This window comes from Pinus tabuliformis, chromosome 9 (genome assembly GCF_031772625.1).
Source record: "Pinus tabuliformis cultivar Carrire ecotype Pingquan chromosome 9, CPIR1, whole genome shotgun sequence".
NCBI classification, from domain to species: domain Eukaryota; kingdom Viridiplantae; phylum Streptophyta; class Pinopsida; order Pinales; family Pinaceae; genus Pinus; species Pinus tabuliformis.
This window is the reverse complement of record NC_142307.1, coordinates 1,668,805,559-1,668,826,556: the sequence shown is the minus strand read 5'-3', so window position 1 is coordinate 1,668,826,556 and position 20,998 is coordinate 1,668,805,559. Positions and strand designations below refer to the sequence as shown.

At 36.0% G+C, this 20,998-nt stretch overlaps 2 pseudogenes; both read left to right on the top strand.

Moving 5' to 3' along the window:
• LOC149155288 (E3 ubiquitin-protein ligase PUB22 pseudogene) overlaps positions 1–16,772 on the top strand; it is a 37,700-nt pseudogene extending 20,928 nt beyond the window's left edge.
• Positions 16,773–16,806: 34 nt separating this feature from the next.
• Positions 16,807–18,323, top strand: LOC149155287 (E3 ubiquitin-protein ligase PUB23 pseudogene; annotated as a pseudogene).
• The last annotated feature ends 2,675 nt before the right edge of the window (positions 18,324–20,998 follow it).

Genomic DNA, 20,998 nt, shown 5'->3' with positions numbered 1-20,998 from the left:
TGAAGTGGGACTACGGTGATGTTCATGTTCACGTACCTCCACTCTTTAGTCTGCTACTCAACTTTGATGGAGTCAAACTGCAGGGCTCCAGTAGGTATCTGTGTTATCCACGCCCCAATTGTAGGCTTTACTAGTGTTTCCTCTCCAAGCTTCTCCTCTGCCTGCACTAGCTGTCTAACTGTCTGTGCTACTGTCTTCATTTCTGCAATGCGGTTCACAACACTTGTTAGAAGTGTGACGTAGTGATCCTCTAGTTTGTTCCATGATTCTGTTGTTGCTTCATGAATTATGTCCCCAATCTGGTCTATGTCCCCATCAGTAAGGACCGATGACGTTATTTCCTTTGTCTTGTCTACATTTTGCTTGTTTTTTCTTGTTGTGGCAGCTTCAGCGTGTCCCTTCCTCTTCTCTGCAATAGATGGGTTTGTCTTTGTATTTTCAATCTCTCTGTTTTGCTCATCACCTCGAGGAGGATCCTAGAGACCCTCTTCGTATTACTCCTCTTGTTCTGACTCTTTCTCATCCTTAGCCTTCCCACTCTCTTCCCCAAACTGCATGGTGTCCTCCTCTGTCGTAGTATCCTTTGTATGTGTCTCCAACGCATTGATTCACTTCACAGGCCATTGTTTTATCTGTGCTAGGATATTTTCCTTTGTCACTAAATATGGTAGGGGATACATGTATTCCTTGTGTCCCTGCGATCTTGTATGTAAATATTGTGGAAGTCAACCTTAAACTTCACGACACAAATATACTGCTTGTATAGGTTTAGTGAAAGTGAGGGTGTTCGTTCACCAACATGTTTATATCTATCGCTAGATTCATGCAACCTATCCTCATAAATGCATCACTCTGCATGTTTTAATGGAAACTTTTCTTTTTAACAGGTCATATTTTCCCGAAAAACTTCGACGCATCCCATATTATAGTGAAGAAACCCCTCTTACGTCGAGGCTCCTACAAACTTCGACATAACCTAGAATGTAGCAAAGTAACTTCCTAAGTCAAATCTCTCTCTGTAATGTAGTTTATAGTCCGATGCCCACTTTCAACTAAAGGTGGCACTAAGACTTTTCTCCTTTCCTTAGAGCGAAGTTCTAGGGGTAGGGTTGTCTCTGTGCAACTTCACATCAGGCTTAAGGGGAATCTTCATGACTCCAAGATCTCCTATTATACCCTTCATCTCTGAAAACTTGGTGGGAAACAGTTCTTGATATTCATGAAGTAACTATGTAAATTTACTTACTGTCTCCTCATCCCAGTGGTCTACTATTGTTGTAAACTTGGGTTCCTTCTTTGATCCTAAGCTTACCTTATTGGTCTTCAGTGGCTTTGTTATATCTAGTATCTCTAGCTCAAGTCCAGTTACTTTGCGATATCCTTCTGACTCTTCTATGTTGATGTTACGAGGATCTTCTTCTTCATATGAAGTAAGGTTATAGCACTCCAGTGAATTTTCTATCTACACAACCCAATCAGGTTGCTGCCATGTCAGTGCCGTTACATTCTCAAATATCCTCTTCCTGACTATTTGGAGGGCCAAATCTATGTATGGGACATCGTCCTCAAAGTTGAATGTTAATATGCATCCATTAACCCTGTCTTCCCAGTTCATAGTACCATGTAAAAGCTCCATTTCTATGTACTAGTTCTTAGGGATTGTCTCTAATGTATGAATGAATCCATGTACCCATTCTTGATGTGGAATCTCCTTCCATGCTATAGTGCATAGCTAGATATGCTTCCTAGGATTAGTTTCACCGTCATATTTTATCTCCATATATGTACCTATCTTTCCAAACCTTATCCCTCTCAGTCTTCGACATTCCTACCAACCTCCTATATTCTTCTTGTGTGCATTCCACCATCTAGCAAGGGTAGCTTTCAAGGCTATATCCAATGCTTACAACCTTTGATTTTATAGAACTTATTCTTCATAATTATTAAGAAAAGAATTTACATCACCTAAGACATCATAAGAAGGTAGGCTACATACCTCAAATATCATACAACAAATAGATTTGGTAATTCTTTCACAACGCCTTATGAATACTTCATGCAGCTTATTCTACTAGTTCTCCAACTCTTCTTCTGAGTTTGAGGTACAAAATTGATCATGCTCTCAATTCAAATTTCCCTCTGCAGTAGGGTTAACACAATCTTGTTCTTTCACTATCATTTGATAGATATTGTCCATGTCAGCTGCGCATTATTCTTCTTTGATTGGCTCTCTATATCTCACTCCTTTTGATGGATCCAAGGGAACAATTACTCTCATATTTTTTCCTTCAAATATCATCCATCTCTCCTTCAAATTAAATATTTCCATATTTTCTAATGCCTAGTCAATTATGAGAAATGCAGGATAAGGATTACTATCATCAACGATCTCTATTACTTCAAAATCAGCAGTAGTGGGAACTCCTTCAATATCCACTGTGACACCTGGTAGTCTTCCAAGAGGGAAGATATTTTGCTGATTTTGCACCCTTAGCTAAATAGGGGACCATTGTGGCTTCAGCTTACCCATTAATTCCCATGTGTGCTTCGTCAAGACATTAGCATCAGTTCTCAGCTCCAAAATAATTTGATCCATCTCATACTCTCTTATCTGCACACTAAGCCTCATCTCTCTAGCGGTTCTGTTCTGTCTATGAAAATTATTGACTGCACACATATCACTTCATAGCGTTTCCTTGGATGCACAGGAATCTATCAACTCCTAACACCATTCTACAACCTTTTGATCTCTTCATAATTTCATACAAGTCTTCAGAAAAGAATTTAAAATACCTACTTGATTTGTTGAATCCTGGCATTGTGTTGGAGCTCGATTCTGTGTCAGGGCTTGGTTCTGTATCGAATTTGATGACACATCACGGTTACTTTTATGATTGGGATTTGGTTGTGAAATAGAGGTAAAAGCTCTAAAATCCATAAAACTTCTCTTTGCTTCCATAAATACTTCTTTTTCTTTCTAAATATAAAAAAGAAGAACTTTCTCCACAGTCTTTCTGACCCATGCAATCTCAGATTCTTTTTTTTCATCCACCTTATCACTACTAGTCGCAACTCCAATTCTAGTGACAATACTAATTCGAGCTTCGTCGGCCCTCCTTTTAGCAGTCATCATTTGGATATTCTTTGTCAACTGTTGATTCCTTTTTTATTGCATCTTTTCCATAAGCACAGGACATTCTTAAATTACATGGTCAAAGGTTTTACAGTACTTACATGTCGTTGCGGGGTTCTAGAAGTCTCTCCAAAAATGACCTGGTTGGCCGCAGTTATAACAAATGATCTGTCCACGTCCTCGACCACAACGTTGACCATTTTTCCCATGTTCATGCTCTTCTGCTTATATTTCATAAGTGTCAGCACCACTCTCCATCATTAGTTTGTAAGCACGACAATTATTCTCATCGTGTCCTACTGATTTACAGAATTTGCAATATAGATTCTTCGGAGTCTGTAGATATTTTTGTAACAAGTAATAGTCTTTTGAATGATGTGGGCATGTAGTCTTACATATTTCGCACCACAGGTTGGATCCTGCATTCAAGGGCTTTGGTGCCCCACTAGTCATGTAAAACCTGAAGATAGGGAACTTTTCTTTAGAATGGTCATCTGATCTGCACTTCGTACACCATACTTTTTCTCTAACTTCTTTGCTTTTATTTATGTCTTGTATCTATAGGTTTAGGTTCACCAGCTCATTCTAAATCTGTTGCATGCTTGAATTAGTATCTCCCATAGGCGAAGATTTCAATTTTATCACAATTTGTAGAGCTTCAGATTGAGTTTCTATCTTTTGTTGCATCAATGGAAGTCTAATATGTGGTAGAAGAACAACTATAAACCATTCTTGATGTTGCTGTGAAGCTATGTCAAAACTTACCTGATCCAATAACACCTTAAATCTATTATCAAACTCCCAACCAGACTCTGTAGGTTTCTATTTTATCTCTTTCAGACTTTGTCTTTTTACACTCTCTTATCAGTGTTGTTTTAATATTTTCAAATGTTTTTTTTGAATATTTGAATACTTCATATACCATGTCAATGCTCTATCTCGAAGCTTCATAATGTCTTGCACTTTCTTTATATTCTCTTCATTGATCTGCTTTGTTGTCCATACAACTTCACATAAAAACCAAAATTGTTCTAGATCGTCCAATCCAGTTTCTTTGAAAATAGGTCACTTAATATCGTCAACTACTTCTTCTCAAAGGGGGAGGGGGATGGGAGGTAGGAGGGTTAGGGGGAGGGCGAAAGCCAAAAACACCAAGGCTATTACTAGATGTTGGCTTCTGTGAACTTTGAAACTAGAAGGGTGAATACTACAAAGCTACATGGAGGTTATCAGGGTACCTTTCTTCTCTTTCACTTTCAGATCCACTCAAAAGAGGACTATAATTAGTCTTTACGAAGTTCTTTTCCACGAGATATATTATTGATATTTACTCTATATCTGTTTCCACTTTGTGTTACTCTGATCTCTTGCTCACAATTTTTCTCTCTTCTTCCAAACATAAGTAAACTAGCAATTTTATTGCATTCATAAAACTCCCTTTTCACACAAAATCATCTTAATCCAAAGTTCAAGAGATTTTGAATACTTACCTCGTGTTCCTTTGAATAATTTTCATTCTGCTTCATTTTAGGACACGATCGAGTCTACAGCAAACTTAGCAATGAACCCTCCTAAGATGTTATTAATCCATAAATTGACAGCCCTTGAAATCCTATTGCCAGTGCTCTTGAGTCATTGTATCAGTTCAGGAGTCAACACAGTAGGTTCTTCACCCTTAAAATAGTTCTTTCTTTTGGTCAACCTCGATATCCACTCGTACATCTCAACATGAAAAGAACCGAATAAAATTTCATATTGATCTATTAAAATTTACTTCTATAACAAAGCTTTGGATGTCATACGAGGGTTTTTATACTCTTGATCCACAAATTTTCACTCTTTTAGGTCTATCTAGTCTTGAATCTCCTTCTTTGACAAGTACCACATCCACATATCCCTCAACTATATCCTAGTCCCGACAATGGAACCATTTGTTGGCTTGATTTAGGTTGACCCAGGTTCAATCTATATTGCGCACGAACAAAGCCCTTTATCGCTGCCCCTTTCGACAACAACCTGCAAGCAAATCGCAGTCTCACCCAAAGTGATTGTGGGAGGATGAAAAACTAGGTTTCTGCAGCCTTGAGGGACTAGGAGATGTGGTATTATTATGTTATCTTATACTTAGCAATTATAAATATGTTCTCTGCATTATAATAATCACTTAAACATGCCATAAAACACGGTAAACTATCACTGTGATGAAGAAAAATGCAATTGTAATAACTACTACTCTACCACAGATAATAAGTAAATATACACATAAAAACACCAAATTAACATTGCTCACCCCAGTATAGGGCTACGTCAACAAGAAATCTTTCTTAATATAATGAATCATTGAATAAAAACTAGTTCTCGGCTTGCGCACTAAGCTACAGGCTATTTGCACACTCAGTTGCAGACTCGTCTTCACGCCCCTGCACACTCAGTTTCAAAGCCTTTCCTTTCCTACCAAATTACAGATCACAATAATTCACCCATAACATTGATCTGGATAAAAATTTATTGATATATCTTCTTATTATCTCACCCTATATAATATTACATTGTAGGGTTACATCATCAAAATACCATGGAATCCTTAAAACAAGCAAGTATGGCCCCAAATCCCTTTGATCCCTTATGAAATTGCACACTTTTACAAAAAGGAGCGGCTTCGACCCACCCCAAAGCCCTTAGGACACGACATGGTATAAATGTGCTCCGTTGCGTCCACCACACTGCTACACGCTCCACTCCATTGCGTAATCCACCCCACAAAATGTGGAGTATTTACCAAAATCTAGGCCAACTTGGGTTGTGCCCAACAGAAAGACCATCTACCCCCTATGATAAACTGGGGTCCAAACATGGCTAAAAAAAATACCCCCAATTCAAGAAGAAAATCAAGCTTAATAACCAACAAAGGATCCGACTCTCTCATTAAAGTAGGTTGATCCAAGTAGATCCACTAGGTTACACTTAGGGGTATATCTTAATTATATAGTCAAGGAAACTCTTTCTCGTTCAAGATAGGACAATAGGCACAAGAGGAAGGTTACAAGGAGTTAGTTGGATACCAACGTAAATGTGTTACTTATGAAACTAAAACACAAAGTCTCGCCAAAAACCTCTCTTTTATAAGAAAAAATATAGTTCACATTAGTTGGCAAGAGAAATCATGACCATACAATTTTATGATTCAAGATTTAACCTAAGGATTGTGCATGAATAGTTCTAGAGTCACTTATAGGAATAACTTCAAATAAAAATTTTAAGATTTTCTCTTAGGATAATTATGGAACATATATTTTCGAATTTTCTCTAAGGAAAATTTACAAATAAATTAATTTTAAATTTAAATTTGACTTGAGAGGATACTCCTTGATTTATTTTCTAATTATAATGGATCAACTCTTGTCAAATAATTTGGAGTACCAATTCTGAGAGTAGGTCCAAACCATTGTCTTAATATGCCTACCATGTGGATTTATAGCTTTGAATATTCTACCATTAGTAGAAAAAGGTGGATTAGAGAAGAAATCATGATTCCATTCCCAGAAGTGTGTCTTCCTCACTATATCACTAACCAAGATACAAAATCTATACGAATAAGGCTAGATACATCTTCCAACAATGATGGAGAAATTAAAAAGGGGTCGAATATAGTTTAATTATGCAACTATAATTTCCTCCTTTATCATTAGAAAGATCTTGAAAATTTTGTGAGGGCCACAAGAGATATTGAGAATATGTAATTTAATATAATAGTCATGCCTATTCCTGGAAACTGCATTTCTTTAATGGGATGATAATGTCCTTAAACTGTGTATTCTACATGGAGTAAGTGAGAAAAGGTGGAATGATGAATTACTAAGTACTAATGGTTTGATATTGACATATGTTGTATGAATCCATGTGGAGGAGTATAGATGGGAGGAAACCCCAATATGTTAGTGCAATATGAGTATAATGTATGCAATGAAACCACACAATGTTGTCAATAATAATAATAATAATAATAATAATAATTGTTGATTTCATTCCATTATAATGATATAGATATAAAGAAAATGTTTAGGACCATTGGATTCCTCCTCCAAGGTCTCCTAGACTCCTCGTGTTGATTTGTATTCCAACCCATAACCTTTGTTGGTTATGTGTCAAACAATCCCCCCCCCCCCTTGCCCCTGTAATTTGAATGGGTGTATGTGAGTCCTAGTAGATAAACAGATGATGGCAATTACTAACCTTGGATGCGATCTTTGAATCTCATGGGTTAAGGAAGACCTAAACCAAATGGGTAATAAGAGTAGAATTATTTTAATAAATGGTTGTTTAAGTGTGACCACCAACTCTACAACTTAGCTCTAACACTTAGTTATTCAAAAGAATTTCCAAATTTGGCTAGAAGTTGATCTATTTTTTTATGAGAAGTCCTCACAAATGGAGATTTGAATATGACTACAAACTATTGGAGTATGTTTTTAGGGCTAAGAAATTCCCAAATATTTCCTAATTTAGCTTGGAGATTGTCTCTTATGTTAAGTGGGAGTTCTCTCAATTTCAATATGACCGTAAACTAATCTCGCTTCAAAAATAACTGAAAAATGAAACACACTAATGGCTTTTCTTTTGTCTACAACATTAATTCTAACAGGTTTGAGACACTAGTTTTTCTTGTGGATTAGGCTCGCTTGTACATGTTTGATTCATAGGTATTCAAAAAACTAGAAGCCTTTTTGTTAATGGCTTGTATAATTCCTCCACATGATTCTTGATTATGCATGAAACATGCATCTATCCTTTGAATAGTAGCTAAGAAAGGGAGAGTCAAAATCGATGCAATTGTATTATGAAGCACCATCAAAATAATTTGATAATATATGTGCATCTATTGTTGTAAATATTATGATAATCCTCAAATCTAGTCTCTTGATAAAGCATCTTTTGAGACATGAAAAATAAAGTATATTCTTAAGCCATGCTTGTGCTTGTATTTTTCAGTTAAAGGACAATACCATTTTTTACATACAATCCTAGAGAGAGTGATCATGAAAGTACGTTGTTTTTTATTCAATTGATAATTCAAATTTTTTGGTGGTAGGGAATAATTGTCATCCTTTATAACACTTTTCAAGGTTGCTTTTTTTAAGAAGGAAAAGACATATCAATCCCATGCAGTTCTCCATGAGTCTCCTTGAATTTCACCATCGTGGGCTTAATAATAAACATTTTCGTAGCGTTATTCTTGGTTGTTTCACTATGGAAGTCAAAATATCGATAAACTATTGACCATGGCTGAGAATGGGAGCACACTATGTCGTAGAGAATGCCACTAATTCCATATATAACTAAAAAATAGTTAGTGGCCCTTATAGTTAATGTTTGTTTGGGATTATTTTTCAGAAGAAATTCATAATTATGTGATTTGTCTCCAAAATGGTGCCAAATTCGACTCCATTTCTCCAGGGAGAAGCCAAATTCCTTGTATAGTAGTAGAGACCATTAGCTATAGAAAACACTATGCTTGAATTATGGATGTAAGTGATGTGCAAGTGATATAGAAAGTGGCTACTGTAACAAGAAAACCAATTGGTTAAGAATGTAGAGAATGGATATGATAATGAGAATTCCTCGAATGATAAAGAGAAACCTTCTATTATCTTTGTCAATCACGACAAGGGAAATGAAATTCCCTTTGCCACTCATGAGCTACATCGAGAAGGTAGAAAATGATGCATTTTTATCGAATCTAGCCATCTCGAATAGAATGGTTGCATAGAAGATGATGACATTGATAGCGGAGAGCCACTGGAAGATATTACTAGAAAATAAACACATTGAGAGAGGTACCTTAGAACTATGCACATACAAACAAATGATTGTGGATAGAGATAAGCGCATTTCAAATATGTAGACATATGTAACCATGGAGGTGAGGTGCAATAAATAGCAATAAACACATAATAGTAGACAAAATGCCAAACCTGGTAGGGAAGATGTGAAAATATCTAAAGAGCACCCAAGTCTAAGGCTAGTGACTTAAATCGATGAATTTGATTCCAATGTCTCGTTGTAAACCAAAAATAAAGAATATAAATCCATTGCATTTGATTAGACTAATATAGATATAAGTACAATGTATACAACCATTGAATTTCTCTTTCAAGGTCTCTTTAAATCCTCATAATGGTTCATATTATACACCATAATCTTTGCAGATTAAGTGTTTAACATAATTTAATTTTAAAATCATAACCAAAACAATTACCAAATCAATATACATACTCTAATTCATTCAAAAGTTATTTTATAAACTCCTAAAAATACACATTCTTAATATTATTTAATCACAATTACACTATATAATAACATCACATTAATAAATATATATAGATAGATATATATGTATTATTTTTTATAATAATAATAATATTCAACCATAATAAAGTAAATGAATTTTAAAACTAGCTTTCAAAAATTTACCATTAAAAAAAAGAAAACCAAAACTTGTAATTTTTCACACAAATATAAAGCTTATTAAAATAAAAACAACCTTAATGCTACAAATATGGATATACGATGCTTTTGAAATTACAATATATGCATACGGTATAGAGTTGTATGCATAAATGTATTGCGAACATTCTATAAAACACTTTGAAGGGATGTCACTCACAAGGTCTATGGGGAGATGGTTTGTCAAATAAGTGGGTGATTCTCAAAATCCATTTACAAATAGCGAATTTATGCAATCATGCTTATGCCGCTTTGTTGGAAGTCACGTGCTCCATCTTATCACGTTTCTTTCTTCATTTATTGGAATTATAGAATGCTTCCCTTATCTCCGTATTGTTAGTTACATTGAGGATCATTATAATTTGATATTGGGGATTTTTATCTTATTATTAGTCCGTGCCATTTGGCAATGGCATGGGACTATAGTAATCGAAATCACGATTTTTAGCATTAATTCCTTTAACGAGTATGCAATTTATACACTGAGTTTGCAGCGGAATGCAGTTTATACACTGAATTTGCAGCGTATACAACTAGTTCCATTTGTTAACTATATGGAAATTTATTTCATCATCTTAATTGGCCTCTTCCCAAGGAGGAGAGGCCAAAAGCATATGTTATTTTCGACTTCTGTTGTTTTTATTATTTGGGAAGTGGAGAGTAATGTTAGCATTAGTTTTACCATTATTAAATGTTATGAAATGTTGTACTATCGTATTATAAGTTAAAGTATTTTTGCGGGTTGAAGTTGCCAGGTGGGCTGAAGTTGCAAGGTGGTAAACTGTTGAAGTTGCCCAATGGAAAATGTATGTTGTTTTTGTGTCCGTTTAATGGTTGAAGTTGCTTTCCGTGGTGTCTGGTTTACTTGCGCACTCTTATCGGGTCGAAGAGAAGTAAGATGGTTGGCTTTACCCAATCGAGTGGTATCGCATCCTGAAATTTGGCGTACGTTCCTATGGGGGAAACCCCCTTACATATGGATGTATTCATGGGCATCTACTGATGCTGGTGCTAGTGGAGAACCTAGTATCACACTTATTTCTGCATGTATGTTCTTACTCGTACCTCAGTTGCTCTTAGTCCTTAAGCCAGCTTCCCTGGTTTGGTTTCTTTCTTCTTCCCTACTTTCGTTTTGCATGTAGGTTCTTAATGTTAATAAATTTACTGCATAACATAAATAATTACTGAGAGGAATAAATATAAAAATAACCAGCAACAACCATGAACACATAAACACAAATGTTTATCCAGGAAAACCCCAAATCTGGGAAAAAACCCAACCTAATAAGATCTCATTAGCATTGGCCAAAACCCTGGCCAATCCAACCAAGTGAGCCTTCACTGCTCACCTCCAGGTCTTGCTTTACAATGAAGTCCTTCCAGCCTTTTATAAGATCCATTACATATAATACCACGGGCAGAATACTATGGGTGCACAATACCATGTGCCCCAAAACCATCACTGTTTAACCTGGTCAACTTTGACTCTATCCTGAGTCAAGTTTACGTAACAATTCCCCCCTTAAACTTGACTTGGGGTTCCTTGACTAACAATCCTACTCACTCTAGCTCTTACCCCCCTCAGAATTTTTCCCTGGGGTATTGTTAACCCAACATCCCCCCTATCACCTAGGTTTAACCCAGACTTTACAGGTGATCATCGAGGGGCACACATGCCTTACCAGGTCTTACAGTAGTATGCCCATTTACATGTAATAATTTTGACTTTATTATTTTTTTTTTTTGTTTATTGCTACTGCGATTCTGATCCATCCTCTCTTAATTTGATTTGCTCAAGAACTTCTATCAAATTGCTCCAACTGCAAGCTCAATGAGAACCTCATAGATTCTAGCATCGGTGGTCTCACGTAGCAAAAAATGAACAATTTTCGAAGCCACATGAATCCCGAACAATTCGTCAGCATGTTCCAAACCGGTAAATATCACAAATGCACTGCGATCCCTGGCAGTTACGACACTATCTTCTGCACATTATCCTCGAGGTTCTTCCGCGTACGATTGTTCCACCATTATTTTCCAGACCCAGATTTGAAAAAAGGCTGCATTGATCTCATCAGGCACTAGAAACCCCTCGCATCAAGGAATCCCTTTGAAACCAATATCTAGCTCTGATACGAGTTGTTAAGAAATTTACTACATAACATAAATAATTACTGAGAGGAATAAATATAAAAATAACCAGCAACAACCATAAACACATAAACACAAACGTTTATCTAGGAAAACTCCAAATCTAGGGAAAAACCCAACCTAATAAGATCTCATTAGCATTGGCCAAAACCCTGGCCAATCTGACCAAGTGAGCCTTCACCGCTCACCTCCAGGTCTTGCTTTACAATGAAGTCCTTCCAACCTTTTATAAGCTCCATTACATATAATACCACAGGCAGAATACTATGGGTCCACAATACCATGTGCCCCAAAACCATCACTCTTTAACCTGGTCAACTTTAACTCTATCCTAAGTCAAGTTTACCTAACACTTAATCACATACAGAGAAAGCAGGTCAGTGTGCATTGAATGAATGATGAAAGTAAACATTCAGTGTGTATTAGCAGGTATTTATTAATGAAAACCTATGTATGCATAAGAACTAGAAAGATTACTCAGTGCTCACAAGCTTGCATATATATAAATATATATAAAAAGTGCATAAATAATCACTTCAGTTATATATCAATAATTTGGGTTGATTTGTAAACTCAGAGAAATAGGCAATGCTGCAATTATATATCAATAATTTGGGCTAATTTCTAAACTCGGAGAAATAGGCAACACTGAAAATATATATCAATAATTTCGGTTGATTTGTAAACTCAGAGAAATAGGCAACATTGATACAAATACACTTAATAATCAAATTTTTGGGTTGATTTGTAAATTCAGAGAAATAGGCAGCACTGATACAAATGTATGGGAAACATTGATACAAATGTACTTAACAATAGACTTTGGACATAAACATCTATATGATAAATTGTTAATTAATACACAGTAAGTGAACAAGAAATTAAGAGAACCTGGTGAAATCAGTAGCCATATAAATTTGTTTGAGAATTCCAACCAGCTCCAGCAAGCTTCCTCTAGCAAATTGACAAACATTCAAGTTTGATATATAAATATACTCACAAAAATGTACAATAGATTGTTCCAGGTAATAAACCAAAGCCACACATCCTTTATAACTTCATGAACAATGGTACAAGCTATCCCTTCTGTTCAGCTTTATGCACAAGAAATAATTACAAGGAAACTCGTCTCTCCTCAAATCTATTACAACCCCAACTCGCCCTCAAGCATTGATATGTCCTCACAGCTGCGATAGGGCCTCTACCTTCATAGGCCCTTCGTATCCCTCCCTGTTACTTAGCACCTTCCTATCCTTCCATGTTACTTAACACTTGACCCATTAATTCTTGCAGTGCCCAAGAGAAAATAGAAAGTTAAGCTATTGAATGACCCTTGATTTTTCCCCTTAAAGTCCTTTGGAGGACTTTCTGAAGCCAGTCTTTACCTACCCAAGGGCGATTTCAACTTGTAGGGTAGTTTCAGCTTAACAAGTTTCAACTTGTAGGAAAGAACTTTGAATTGGAAGGGTCAATTCAACCGGACAGTTTCTTTCCATGCACGATGTGATGGATGTTGTTGTTGTGGATTCGTTTAAGTTTTTGGAAATTCACGTTCTCAGGAAAGCTATCCAGTGATGACCCCCACCTTCGATCTTTGAGTTTTGGGCAATTCAGGTTCTTAGGAAAGCTAGCCAATGATGACCTCCACATTCTCAAGAAAGCTAACCAGTGCTGACCTCCACCTTTGATCAGCGTTAACAGGAAAAATGGCAGGCTATCGTCTACCAACTTTAATAGGAAAAATAACAATAGACATACATCTAGATCATCGTTTTGGACAAGTGGTCTGAGCATAAACCCATGTGGTGTACTTGTGAAAGTATGCAGGCATGGTTACCATGTCTCGAAAACATCTAATATCATTGTGTTAAATGTGGCACTTTGATTTATATTTATTAATAACATTTTTTTCTAATTTAAATACTTTACTAAGTTTTTAGATTCGGCTTGTAATTCATATTTAGGTGGATTAATAACAAGAAGGATTTCAGACTCTAATTACTGCTATTTTGATGGCGTAGAACCACTGATCGTATTCCTAAGCACTCTCACCAATGATCTGCTTGATCTCCTTCAGTTTGGAGTAACTATGTTTCTCCAAGTTAGGCATTTGGAACTTCGCATTTCTGTACAAATAATTTCTAATCTATTCTGCTTTTCTCTGCTTTGCATGTTCTCCCCACCCAAATGTACTAATGTCCACACTATTTTGCAATTACACTAAATCAACAGGTGGAGGTTGTTTTCTTCTCAGAGACTGCGGGAATTCCCAAGTGCTCTGTAGGTGGGTGGTGTTTTCTTCTTCAAGTCTACAAGATTTCCAAAGTCTTTTCTAGATTTTGGTGGGATTGGCTTTGTTGGGACTTTACACAAAACCATTGGGCCTTTACATAAACCATTGTAAATGCATTGCTCCCCAAGTCCCATTATTACCCTTCGTTGTTTTTTCTAGGTCTATGCAATATTCAATGTTTGAATTCGAATTTTCAACTACCCCATCCTAATTGACACAAGTTCCAGAACCTAATAAATGGACATCTTCTTTGATCGAAGTTTATTTACAAATATACGAGTTTTATGGTATTCACCATGAACCCATATGAGCGCTTGTGAATACCCAGTTCATTTTGCCTTTTGTTTACAACTCATTACAAGCATGTAATCTGATTATAATGGGCTACAGATAAGCATAAGGTTGAAGCCGAGAATTTGTAACCAAAGGGGGAAACTTTCAGGTTTGTTCTATAAAAGGGGTGCATGCCTAACACAGCTTAGGGCTTTAGGTTCTGCAATTTTTACAGGCTTTATTTCTATCTGAATACTGGGATTACCCATTTTTGTATATAGTTGAGATTGCACAGACTGTAACCGGAAATGAGTTCCGAAGAAGTGCAAAACCAAGTTGAGCAGAGGATTTTTAAATTATTGGTAATTTATTTGTCCTTCCGGTGTGCATTGCTTGAACTATTATTTGTTATAACTACAAGTTTCAACAACTGCTTTCAACAAGGTTTTAAGCAGAGGTCATCCTCTAAACAAAATAGCTTGGTCTCTTTGCCAGATTCACTAGGACTTCTGAAGGATTTCATACTCCAATTACTGCTATTTTGATGGCACGGAACAATTTATCGTACTCCCAAGCGTTCTGACCAATGATCTACTTGATCTCCTTTAGTTCAGTGTAGCTCTGTTTCTCCAAGTTAGGCATTTCGAACTTGGAATTTCTGTTTGGAATTCAACCACTGCTTTCAACAAGGTTTTAAGTAGAGGTCATCCTCTAAACAAAATAGATTGGTCCCTTTGCCAAATTCACTGGACTTCTGAAAAAAATTAAAATTCTTCAATGTTTTAGGAACCAATACGTCTAATATTTCATGTTAGTTATGAAGTTGATGGATGTTCCTACATCCCTTGCTTTCGCAAGTGGTGATGTGAAGGCATAAGCTCCTGTTCCCACTAATGAGGGCATGCAATTGATCTACAGGATGTATAGTTTGCTCTTTACGGTGAGGCTTCACATTTATTTATGATTCTATGCATCCATGGGCTTAGACTATCAATAGTACTCGTGGATAAGTTGTTGCTGAATCAACAACATCTACTTTTGGATATAATGTCTCTGCTACCATAGCCCTTCTTGTTGTTTCTGTTGCACCTGCTCTAGTCTCTTCAGGATGCTAGCTACAACCAATTGATCTATTTGCCAATTTGTCAACCAACATGATCTATTTGCCAACCAACTTCTGTAGTTTCAGTAACTACAAATTTGAATAAGATTTTAAGAAAAGTTTGTCCATTAAACAAAATAGCTTCTCCAAATTAAACACTCTTTCAAAGCATAGACTTGCTGCCGCAAAACCCTCCTTGTTATGGATAAGATTTTATTGTGGAATATCACAGTATTGGTTTATGGGAAGAGAGGGAGATAATGTTAATTCGAATGATTAGTATGTAATTTTTCTCAATATGAAATTTCAATTCAGTTTTAATTTCTTTTATTTTCAAAAATATAATGTTTAATTTTATTTTATTTTTAAAATTATATAACTAGATTTATGTTTATTAGTTTGTTTATGATATTCAGAGTAAATTTTTGATTAAAAAAGTATTAGTCAAGGGCATGCTAACCATATTTTGCACGGGTTAACCGAATTCATGATATAATTAGATATTTTTATATATACAATATTTTAAATTAACCATTTTTATATAAAAATAAAAATAAAAAATAACTATTTTTATATAAAAAATCTAAGAAAACAATTTATCATATAAAGTTTATATTTAATAAATTATATAAGAAATTTAAAATTAATTAAATTTTTTGTTGAAATATATAACTATTGAATAAATTTAAATGTTTAATTAAATCTGACCAAACATTTTTTAATGAGATGATATATTTTTATAGTTATATATAAATAAATTTAATATTATAAATAATCTTTAAAATATTCAAATTATATATAATTCATAAATTAAATTATGATTCCAACAAAATTTTATAAAGATTTGATTAAATTAAACCACATAAAATATTAATTCAAACCAATTGTTTAACTCTAATAAAAAGTTAGAATTCCAAATACACTTGACTGTCAAAATTCTTATCAATGGAATAAAGCTCGAAAAAATCGATTAAATCAAAATTATGATAGTTGAACTCTAAATGCCGAATTTTCCACATTTAACATACTTTTCAGGTGGCAAATACCTTAACATACCAATACGAGGGTTGACTTTCAAATAAATCCAATCCTTCGCTCCTCGTCATAATACGGAAATGTCTCCCTTGCGACACCCTGGCCTTTTAATGATGACTTTGCCTTGGTTACCATGTTACTATATTTTCAAAAAGTCAATATTCTGATATGTGTGGTTACAGTTGCCTATGGACTGGATCAAAAACTTACAGCCATTAATTATCTGTATATTGAAGCCTTCAGACAACAAGCCTGCCCTGAAGCGTGGTCGATCTGAATAACTGGTTATCTCGCTGTATTGATACCAACGTTACTATGTTAAGCTTCAATAACTCACCACATGATTGTTCGGAGGTGGAGGTGCCTTCTTACTTCAGGTGCCCCATATCGATGGAGCTTATGAGAGACCCCGTAACCGTTTCCACGGGCATGACTTATGATCGCGAAAGCATAGAGCACTGGATTTTTTCGTGCAACAAGAAAACGTGTCCTGCTAATTTCGATTTAACTCCAAACCACACGCTGCGTCGCCTCATTAAAGGATGGTGCCTTGCAAACAGCTCCAAGGGCGTAGAGCAAATCACCACTCCCCGGGCGCCCGTCGACTCCGATCAAATCTCCGCGTTACTTGAAGCTGCACTCAGATCTCCAGCAGTGGAACGCATCAGTGCATTGAAAAAATTGCGGTCCATTGCGCGAGAGAGCGAGGGAAACAGAAGGAGCATGGCGGCGGCCGGTTCGAGTATCGTTCTCGCATCTCTGATAAATTCGTCCTGCTGCGACGACAGTGAGAATGAAAAGTTCAGGGCTTGTGAGGAAATTTTGGGTATATTGCATCTGCTTCCTATGACCCAGCAAACTGCAAGATCTTTGTCAGAGGCAGCCTGCATTAGGTCCATGGCCTTGGTCTTGCATAAGGGAAACGCTGAAGCTAGACTTCACGCGGTTGTTTTATTGCAGAAGGTTTCCACTTGGATATCTGATTGGGAATTTATCGGCAGGGGAAAGATTGATATTTTCCAAGGTCTAGAGATCATAAAGGGTGAATCCTGCCATCAGGCGATCATGGCTGCCTTGGTTGTCCTCATAGCAATATGTAAAAAGTCCAGAAAGAACAGATTAATGGCTATAGAGGCAGGCACAATATTTTGTCTGATTGAATTACTTCCAGAGGCCGAGAAGCCCAAGTGTGAAAAGATATTAGATCTGTTGGACATGCTAGTGGACTATGCAGAAGGAAGGGCTGCCATGGCTAATCACGCGATGGGCATTGCTGTAGTCTCCAAGAAGATTATTAGGGTTTCAGAAATTGCCACTCAGAAAGCAGTTCGAATTCTTTGGTCGCTTTGCACATATTCTTCAACTGCGTCGATTCTTCGGGAGGTGCTTCAGTGTGGAGCTGTGTCTAAACTTTGCATGCTTCAACAACTCAGTTGCGCAGAAAAAACGAAGCAGAAGGCGAAGGAGGTATTGAGATTGCATGTAAATACTTTTAGAGTCTCCCCTTGTCTTCCGTACCTAATGAGAACTATCATGCACAGTTTCGAAATTTGATCTGATACACCCACGCAATTAAACAGAAAGATGGCCTGAAAAAGGAAGGCATTTTCGTTGTTATGTCAATTTTATTGAATGGGTCGGACTTTAATAATGTTACTTTTAAAAAACAAAGAAACTTGGCCGGCCCATACGGATTCGATGCGTATGAGCATCATTATTGTTATCGACATGTATATAGGCATTTCTATGTCGAAGAGGGAGAGTGCAAGATTAGATATACTGTGGATATATCAAATAGTAATGATCTTTTTGGCCCTTGGGGAGATATTTGATTATTATGAGATTATTGATGAATAATATCCTTAACCAACGAAGTTGTTTACAAGCTCGGTGGAGAGCGATATCTATTTACATTATCAAAACTTAGCCATCATCCTCTTACCAAAAGAAATTATCAATTCACTAACAAATTTGACACCACAAAAATATATGTATTAAATTATAAAAAAACAAAACATTTATTATAATAAGAATATAGTAAAATAATAAAAAAATTTCAGTACTATACTCCTTGAAGACTATACATATATTGTTAACATTTATCATTTTACTTATTAAAACATTTATCATTTTATTTGCTAAAAAAATTCTATTCCTTCCTCTAAACACCTAAAATAATGTCAATTAACAAAATATTAAAATAATATATCTATCTATATATATATATATATAATTACGACATGATTTTTTCCATAAACATATATTATTCTTATCAATTTTATGAGCAACCTTACATTCAAAATATGTAATCATCTCTTCTTCTAAACCATTTTTTTTTGTATTCTTTTAATAGGTCAATAAGTGATTTAACAATGGAGAATTTCCAAGTGTTAGTTCGGAGCATACATCACACACAACAGATTTATACTCAAAGACTTAGACGACAATAGCAAAGAATAATTTAAGAGACAGACAAATGGAGAAACAACAAGATTACTTGATCAGAAAATGTGGAATAGATAAAACAATCATTGGAGAACAGAAATCACTTTGCATTACATAATAGGCCTCGACCTTGGCTTGCTTTCCTTGGCCAGAGAAATTACAAATTTATAGAGGTTGTAGAAGGATCTAGAATCCTGCATGTGTTTTAGATGGAGATCTAGAAACTAATGGCAGTGTATAAGGATCTAAAATTCTGCATGAATTTGGCTTCACACTTAACATTCTCCCACTTGAAGCCAAATAAGAGTCATGAATCAAGTCACACCGAGTCCTACCATGTCTCTACATAACTCATGTTTATTCCGTGGTAGAATCTTAGTGAGCATATCAACAGGGTTCCTATCTGTATGAATCTTTTCCAAGGATAATTGTTGTTCCTCCAACACATGCCAGATCCAATGGTACCTTAAGTCAATGTGCTTGGTTTTTGAATGAAATGCTGGGTTTTCCACCAAGTGAATGGCACTCTGACTATCACAATATAACACATACCTGTCCTACTTTATTCCTATCTCTCCTAGGAATCGCTGCATCCACAACATCTCTTTATAAGCTTCTGTTGCAGCTATGTACTCTGCTTCTATTGTAGAGAGGGCTACTATTCTTTGTAGCCTTGACACGTAAGATACTATTGCACCTACAAATGTATACAAATAACTTGTGGTGGACTTTCTGTTGTCCATATCTCCACCATTTCTGCATCTATAAATCCTTCAAGCACAGTCTCATCATGACCAAAACATAAACAATAATGACTAGTACCCTTGAGATACCTCAAAATCCATTTTACTGCTTGCCAATGTTGTTTGCCTAGATTGGCAAGGAACCTACTCACTACTCCCACTAAATATGCAATGTCTGGCCATGTGCATACCATGGCATACATCAAACTACCAACTGTTGAACCATAAGGAATCTTGCTCATCTCTTCTTTCTCCTTGTCATCACTAGGACATAATTCAATACTCAGCTTGAAGTGGGTTGCAAGGGGTGTACCAACTGGCTTGGCATCCTTCATATTAAACCTATCAAGCACCTTCTTGATATACTTTTCTTGTGACAGCCACAACCTTTTGTTTTTCCTATCACGCATAATCTGCATGCCCAATATCTGTTGTGCTAGTCCCAAATCCTTCATTGCAAATTTGATACCAAAATTTTTCTTCAACCTATTGATCTTATTCTTATCATGCCCAACAATCAACATGTCATCCACATATAACAATAATATGATATACTTTCCTTGATCATATCTCTTGTTATAGACACAATGGTCAACTTCCAACCTCTAAAAACCATGTTCCAATATGAATGAATTAAATTTCTTGTACCATTGTCGAGGTGTCTGTTTCAATCCATAGAGACACTGCTTCAACCTACAAACAAGGCCTTCTTTGCCTTTTTCTATGAAGCCTTCTGGCTGCTCCATATAAATTTCTTCCTCTAATTCACCATGAAGGAAAGTAGTTTTTACATCTAACTGTTCACATTATAAGTCTAAAGCAGCAACTAGACCAAGAATGACTCTAATGGATGACATTTTAACAACAGGTGAGAAAATTTTAGTGAAGCCAATACCTCTTTTTGGGCAAAACCTTTCACTAGCAGCCTTGCTTTATACCTCTCCTTCTTTTCATCACCTTCACGCTTAATCCTGTAAACCCATTTGTTTTGTAGAGCCTTTCTACCTTTTGGGAGGTTTACCAACTCCCAAGTTTTATTTTCCAGCAAAGAGTTCATTTCTTCTTCCATTGCTTTCTTCCATTTTTCACTATGCTCAACTTTGCAGGCTTCTTGAAAACAATTAGGCTCACCTTCATCAGTCAACAAAATATAGTTTGAAGGAGGACACCTTTGTGAAGGCTTATGAGGCCTACAAGATTTGTGAACCAACTGTGGTGGTGCATTATCGGGTTGAATCTCTCGTGAAGGTTCCTACAAGATTCCTTCTTCTTGCTGTTCATCATTTTCCACTTGTTGTTCTTTATGCTCTTGAATTTGC